A 7348-nucleotide genomic window follows, 5' to 3' on the forward strand; every position below is an offset into this window, starting at 1 on the left:
ACCTACTTTCATTTTTCAGGCTATCACCTCTACAAATTTCATAGCCTTCAAAATAATAGCTCAAGCCAACACCAAGTTATCAAAATACAAGTCTAATGGGGAAGGGGGCATTCCAGAGTTTAATGGCACGTTGCAGCCAGGTGAACTTGTGTTGCCCGGAGAATAATAATAATAATAATAATAATAATAATAATAATAATAAATAATTTCTCTGTGCAGGGTTTCTCTGAGCAGCACTGGCTGACCTAGAACTCCCTCTGTAGACCAGAATGACCGAGAACTCAGACATCTGCCTGCCTCTGCCTCCTGAGTACTGGGATTAAAGGTGTACCAGCACACAGGTCCTGAAGAAGTTCTAAAAAGTACAGAATCCATTAACACAGTGAAATATGTGGTTTCCAAGTAAAATTTTGTTTGAAAAGTTCAAGAAATGAATGCCAACTTAAAGAAGTTTTACCGGGTGGATGTGGCACTGCCCTAGTCCCGGGCATGATGCCACACGTGGGAAGCACTCTGTCAGATGTCTTTGGCCTAGGGCATACTTGGGCTCAGCTTTCTGGAAGGAAAGGTTGTTCTGTGTTCATCACAGCCATTCCCATATTTCTGACTCAGGAGGGTTGGGCTGCGGACTCCTTGCTCATCCCAGACGGAAGCTGAGTTGGTCACCAAAGCCATTCGAGGGTGTTGCTACCCACTGACTTCAGTTGCTATAAACATTTGCCTAGGAGAAAATTTAACCTGGGATCCTATTTGGTTTGGGGTTATGCATAACTTCCCCTTGTAATGGTATATGTAGCGGTCCCTTTCCCCTGCCTGCACGTGCATACATGCAGTTCTTTGAACAAAGACAGCTAGCAACCTCAAAAACTATAGATGTTCCAGAAAGCAAATACGGCATGCCCCAAACTGTCATGTTCTTGGTATCCCTCCTCCCTCCATACTGACTCTTGCATCTAGGTACCAGGAATCACTAGCTGGATCTGTGTCCTTTCTCCAGCACCCCTGAGAAGGAAGCTTCTATCTTTTGGAGGCGACACTGTCCAGCATCCTGTGTGGTGGGTGTGACTGAATGATCACTTCACAAAGTCAGACTTAAAGAAGTGTAAAGAAAGCTGCGACACTGCAAGCGAACAGTTACTTCAAACCCTCCTGTGCCAAGTGGCAGCAATCTAATCAATTCTGGGGAAACACAGTTAGTTGGGGATTCCTCGGTTGTGTTCCCTTGAGGTGTGGGAGTGGCTGGTACCCAGACATTGGGGCCAGTCGAGTACTTTTCCATGCTGCTGCCCAGCTGCCTCTCATGGCTCCGTGGTAGGTCTGTGCCTGGTGGCTCCTCATCCTGTGTTCTTCCACCTGCCTGAGCCTACCTCCCAGGTGTCTGGTTACCCTGTAATTCTCTGAAGCTTTTGGGTGGGGCTGACAGGGATCTGGCTCTCCCAGCCTCCAGTGATCCTTTCTTTTCTGAGAGTCCTTCTCAGCCTGGTGGTGCATGAGTTCTGTGGGATAGTGGGAAGCCAGATAAAGAGTGAGATCCGGGTGTCCCTGGACACCCCTAGAAGCTTATCTCTGCAACCTTCCCCTCTTATGGTGGTTTGAATGAGAAGCATCCCTCATAAGCTCGGGGACTCTAACACTTGATCTCTGGCTGGTGGTGCTGTCTGGAGAGGTTATGGGAGGTTGAGCCTTGTAAGAGGAAGTATGTAACCGGGGGATGTCTAATGTTTATAGTCCTGCCCCACCTCCTGCTTATTTCCTGTTTCCGGCTTGCTTGGGTTTGAAGATGCGAGCTCTCAACTATCTGCTACTACTTCTTGGGGCCATGCTTCCCTGCCACAATGAACTATTTTATTATCTACCTATTATCTATCTATCTATCTGTCTGTCTATCTATCTATCTATCTATCTATCTATCTATCTATCTATCTATCCATCCATCCATCCATCTATCTATCTATCTATCTATTCTCTGTGTCTTTTACACCATGTATCTTGATTCCATTCATTTACCTGTCCCTTCACCCCCACCCTCTGCCCCTGCATTCCCCCCCCCCCACCAATAAAACAAGATTTAAGAAAGAAAAGGAAAAATATGGGACCCTTCATGACTTTGTGTGTCATTCTTGCGCAGGGCCCATGCTAATCTCCTTATCGTTCCAATTTAAGCGTCTCTGCTACCAAAGCGAGCACCCATGATGAACTCTTACACCTCTGGAACCATGAGCCCAAATTAAAGTTGCCTTGGCCATGCTTTTTTCTTTAATCAAAGGAACAGACGTGTAAAGAACACACCACTCTTGTGTCAGGCACTTTTCTTTGCATAGGCACAATACTGGAATGAAGCAACCTAGGAATCCTGGAGCCCCATGTCTCTGGCCCTACGTCTACCACCTTGGTCCCATGTCTAGAAGGTTCTATATTCCAAAACAGCACTCAGCAGAGGAGTACCAGCACTTCAGAGACACGATCCTATGGAGGACGTGTGGCATTCTAACCATGATGTCTCTGACCCTCTCAACCCTCCAGACGCGTTTTGATGGGGACGATGGGAAAACCCAGATCACATGTGACACCTCATTTTCTTCCCACCTATCTCTCAACGTTAGGAAGACAAAAGCAAAAACTCAGACTCGTGCTTGTGGCTTTTCCTTAGCTACAGATGCTTTCCCTGGAGTTGTCTGGACAGTGGAAGGCACTTGGATTCTGGGCTTAGTGACTGCGGATGTCCATCAGGGCCGATGACTTGAAGCATGAAGGATGCGGTGAGACCGTGTGCTGAAAGGCACATAGAGTTTCACTGAGACCTTCTGAGTGCCAAGGGGACAGCAGAGGGGAAAATTGCCACATCCCTCTGACCCTCAAACTGCTATGAATGAAAATTACAAGATCATATTTTACATCTACTAAATGGGTAGATGGTTGGTTGGGGAACTGAGAGAGATAGGGACACAGCACAAAAGACAAAGGGTAGAAGAGTTTATTCTGTTGGTGTTGGCGTGCTGTGTGCCATCTGTGACCGTGACATGGAGAAAGTGGGTCTGGACTTGGAGTTGCTGCAAGCTCACACCGTAAGCCCCTTCCACTTCTTTGTCTTGTTTTCCCTGTGGCTACCAGGCCTGAGTTTAACTACACCAGAGCCTGTGACCCCAGAGACCTCCAGGGACTGGGTTGATAACATACTTGGGTGTCTCAAAGGAAACAGTGTCGGGGACAAAAAAACTATGGGTCCTTGAGTGGCCCCTGTTTTCTAGGGATTGGGGACTTGTGGATTATTCTGACCTTGACATCTTGGGATTAACTAATTCACAATGGGAGTGCCACATGCCTCAAGGTGGGCAGGAAGGCGAGAGAGAGAGAGAGAGAGAGAGAGAGAGAGAGAGAGAGAGAGAGAGAGAGAGAGAGAGAGAACATTTCTATAGATAGATAGGCAGGCAGACAGAGAAACACCTAACTCACTACTTTCCTCTGAGTCTCCAATCTACTGGCCATTGGCTCCCACATTCAGAGTGGGTCTCCCTCAGTTGCTGTTTTACATGCCAATCATGTGTGGAACCTCCCTACAAACAGGCTGGGAAGTGTGCTTTACTAATAATCCCGGGGGGGGGGTGTCTTTTATTCAATGAAGGCCAACCGGTATACTCATGTGGTCCTACTTGAATGTCTTGTCTAGCCATCCATCCATCCATCCATCCATCCATCCATCCATCCATCCATCCATCCATCCAGTAAATATTTACAAAAGCCCCAGTGGCCAGATTGCTTACAAATACTTTTTATACTTCTAGGAAGGAGTTCCCTTATGAAACGGATCCACAAACCAGGAAGGATATAGCCCTTGTTTATAGCGCACAGCCCTCTCCTGGCTGAGAAGACAAGGTTCTCTTAAGGTCGTGAGACCATTCCAAGCTGGCGGCTGTCTGCCTGGCTTTGGGAATAATGTGGGCTCTCACTTGGGATCCAGCAGGCAGTCAGAGCCCTGGATTTCTGGGCTTTGGAAGCATGCGCGCTGCCTGTTGGGTTTGGAATACTTTCCTCTGGGCAGGGCCAAGTCTTTGCAAACGGAAGAGGGCGAATTTAGCCAACACCTCCCTTGTGCACCTGGCCAGGCAGCCCCTGCGGAGTGGCCACCTCCTCGGCTGCAATAATTCATCACAGGCGGGTTCATAGACGTACTCAAGAAAGAACGGATGATCTATTTTGTACACGCTCCTTAAAGGGATTCCATTTTAGCTCCAATTGTAGTTTTTACCTTTTCCAGGGAATTTATTGACACAGTGCCTAGCTCAGCCTGAGTTTTCGGCATCACCCTTTTGTCTGCGAGCACACACAGCCGCGGCTTAATTTGTCATAGCCCTGGAGGTATCAGAACTAATGAGCTTTGTTTGAATAGACTTTTTCCAGTTCATCTAGCACACTTTGGGGTAATCACTCAGTTTCTGCTTGCTTCTGATCCCAGGCATTGTGGGAAATATAAGAAAATAATGGTTAAAAAAGCAGTATAAATTGGGAACAGCCACATTTTCTGTAAAGCCCCGAAGATGTGATTTTTTTAATTTCACCACTTACTGAAGTATTGAGAGTCCTCTAAGTACAACCATTACAATATAATATTGGGGGAGAATCTGATAAAATGCTATTTTTCAATTAGCTGGGAGTTTATACTTGGCCTTCCTTAAGCGGCTCATAGCTAACAAATCTTTAAACAATCTAACCTCTTCAGGTTGGGAAGTGGACAGATAATAACCACGAATGTAGAAGAGTGTGTCAGCACCGAGGCTTAAAAAATCTATTACTGGCGTTACATACAGGAGCGGTTCTTACCGGTCAGGCAATTACATTTTCGTTTTGCTAAAGCAGCCCCTCGCTGTCCTTTGGTTACACCAAGCAGGTGGGAGAAAGCCAGGAAGCTGAACTTGAAGGTCCTAGCTGCATAGGCCAGGATGGCGTGGCGTGGGGGCGGCTGCTGATAACTTTGCTTAAGCAGGGCTGTGATTTGGGCTAACAGGGCTGAGAGTCGCGTCTTGTGTAGGCTGGTGTTTTAATATTTGCAGGTTGAACCAACTGTATTGGTTGCTAATGACCACAGTTAAGGTTTTACGGATGACTGACATCTGAGGCTGGCAGGTTGGGGGAACAGTGCTGCCTCCTCTGGGCTCTGCTGGGTGGAGCTTCACACCGAATATACCGCACTGGTGCTGAGTGGCGTTGGTTCACAGAGAGTTCACTGCACTGGTGCTGGGTTTAGGTTCACACAGAGTCCGCTGCACTGGTGCTGGGTGAGGTTAACATGGAGTCCGCTGCACTGGTGCTGAATGGAGGTTCACACAGAGTCCACTGCACTGGTGCTGGGTGGAGGTTCACACAGAGTCCGCTGCACTGGTGCTGAATGGATGTTCACATGGAGTCCGCTGCATTGGTGCTGTGTGGAGGTTCACATGGAGTCTGCTGCACTGGTGCTGAATGGAGGTTCACACAAAGTCCGCTGCACTGGTGCTGGGTGGAGGTTCACACAAAGTCCGCTGCACTGGTGCTGTGTGGAGGTTCACATGGAGTCTGCTGCACTGGTGCTGGGTGGAGGTTCACACAAAGTCCGCTGCACTGGTGCTGGGTGGTGGTTCACACAGAGTCCGCTGCACTGGTGCTGGATGAGGTTCACACGGAGTCTACAGCACTGGTGCTGGGTGCTGGATGGAGGTTCACAAAGAGTCCGCTGCACTGGTGCTGGGTGGAGGTTCACACAGAATCCGCTGCACTGGTGCTGGATGAGGTTCACACAGAGTCCGCAGCACTGGTGCTGGGTGGAGGTTCACACAAAGTCCGCAGCATTGGTGCTGGGTGCTGGGTGGAGGTTTACATGGAGTCCGCTGCACTGGTGCTGGGTGGAGGTTCACACAGAATCCGCTGCACTGGTGCTGGATGAGGTTCACACAGAGTCCGCAGCACTGGTGCTGGGTGGAGGTTCACACGGAGTCTGCAGCACTGGTGCTGGGTGCTGGGTGGAGGTTTACATGGAGTCCGCTGCACTGGTGCTGGGTGGAGGTTCACACGGAGTCTGCAGCACTGGTGCTGGGTGCTGGGTGGAGGTTCACATGGAGTTCACTGCATTGGTGCTGGGTGGAGGTTCACACAGAGCCTGCTACACCTGTGAGGAGGTCAGCCCGTGGTTTGAATTTTGCCTCCTATTGATGTCTGAAAGAAGTAGGGAGATACGAGTCTTCCTCCACCAAACATGTTGGGGTTCCCTTGCCCAGTGGGGAAAGAGCAAAGGGAGAGGGACAGTTGCATAGTGGCAGAGAGGGTCCTGGGTTGGGATGGCACTGGAAGGCTGAACAAAGTCGCCATGTGGTAAAAGGTGTGCCAAGCAGGCTTCGAGGCCTACAAGGTAAGTGTAGCACTGAGACCCACTATTGCTTTTCCTTCTCTCCTCCCTCCCTCCCTCCCTCCCACCCTCCCTCCCTCCCTCCCTCTCTCCCTCCCTCCCTCCCTCCCTCCCTCCCTCCCTCCCTCCCTCCCTTCAAGAGTCTAGCAATGTAGTTTAAGTTGACTTCAAACTTGTGGTCCTCCTGTCTATGCCTCTCAAGTACTTGAATCACACCCAGATTGCACCATGCCTAGATCTCATTTTTTTAATTTTAAAAATTTATTTATTTATTTTTGTATTTAATATTGAACCTAAGGTCTTGCACTTGTTAAGCAGGCAATCTATAGTTGAGCCACGCCCCCAGTCCCTTACTAGGGATTCTAGGCAGGGGCTCTACCACTGAGCCACACCCCAGCCCCTCACTGGGGGATTCTAGGCAGGGGCTCTACCATTAAGTTACATCCCCAGCCCATACCACTGCTTTGTGGTGCTCACAATCATTTTGTTCTGAACGGGGCAGAAATCATTAGCCCCATTTTCCGAGCATTCTGGGAGCCAGGCCCTTTGAAGTTTTGGGTCATTTGTACCTTGGCCATAAGTAGGCAGTTAAACGGCATGGCTCGACTCTAGCACTCTTCCTCTTTAGCCCACATCTGACCCTTTTAGTGCTATGCCTGTGAGGGTGGCTATATGGCACCACAAGCAGCTACAGCAGCCTCAGTGGAGACCAGGCAGCCGAGTGCATGCTGGGAACCCAGGGAAAGCTCTTTGGGGTAGTCAGTCTAGGGTGAGTGAGATGTGCCCTCCAGAGCCTGACATGAATAAAGAAAGGCATGGTGTCCAGGGAAGAGGGACCTGGAGGACAGGCATCTAAATGGAAGGAGAGGAGCCCCGAGGCTGAGAGTAGGGGTTCTTTGCTCCCCACTAGTAGTGCCAAGCTTGTGGCTTTGTTCTCAGGGAACTTTTTTGAGAGACAGGAGGCATCTCCTA

At 49.2% G+C, this 7348-nt stretch overlaps 1 pseudogene; it reads right to left on the reverse strand.

Moving 5' to 3' along the window:
- Positions 1–2083: 2083 nt before the first annotated feature.
- LOC130870568 (U6 spliceosomal RNA) lies at positions 2084–2183 on the reverse strand (annotated as a pseudogene).
- Between the last annotated feature and the right edge of the window lie 5165 nt (positions 2184–7348).

Source organism: Chionomys nivalis, chromosome 2 (genome assembly GCF_950005125.1).
Source record: "Chionomys nivalis chromosome 2, mChiNiv1.1, whole genome shotgun sequence".
Classification (NCBI taxonomy): Eukaryota; Metazoa; Chordata; class Mammalia; order Rodentia; family Cricetidae; genus Chionomys; species Chionomys nivalis.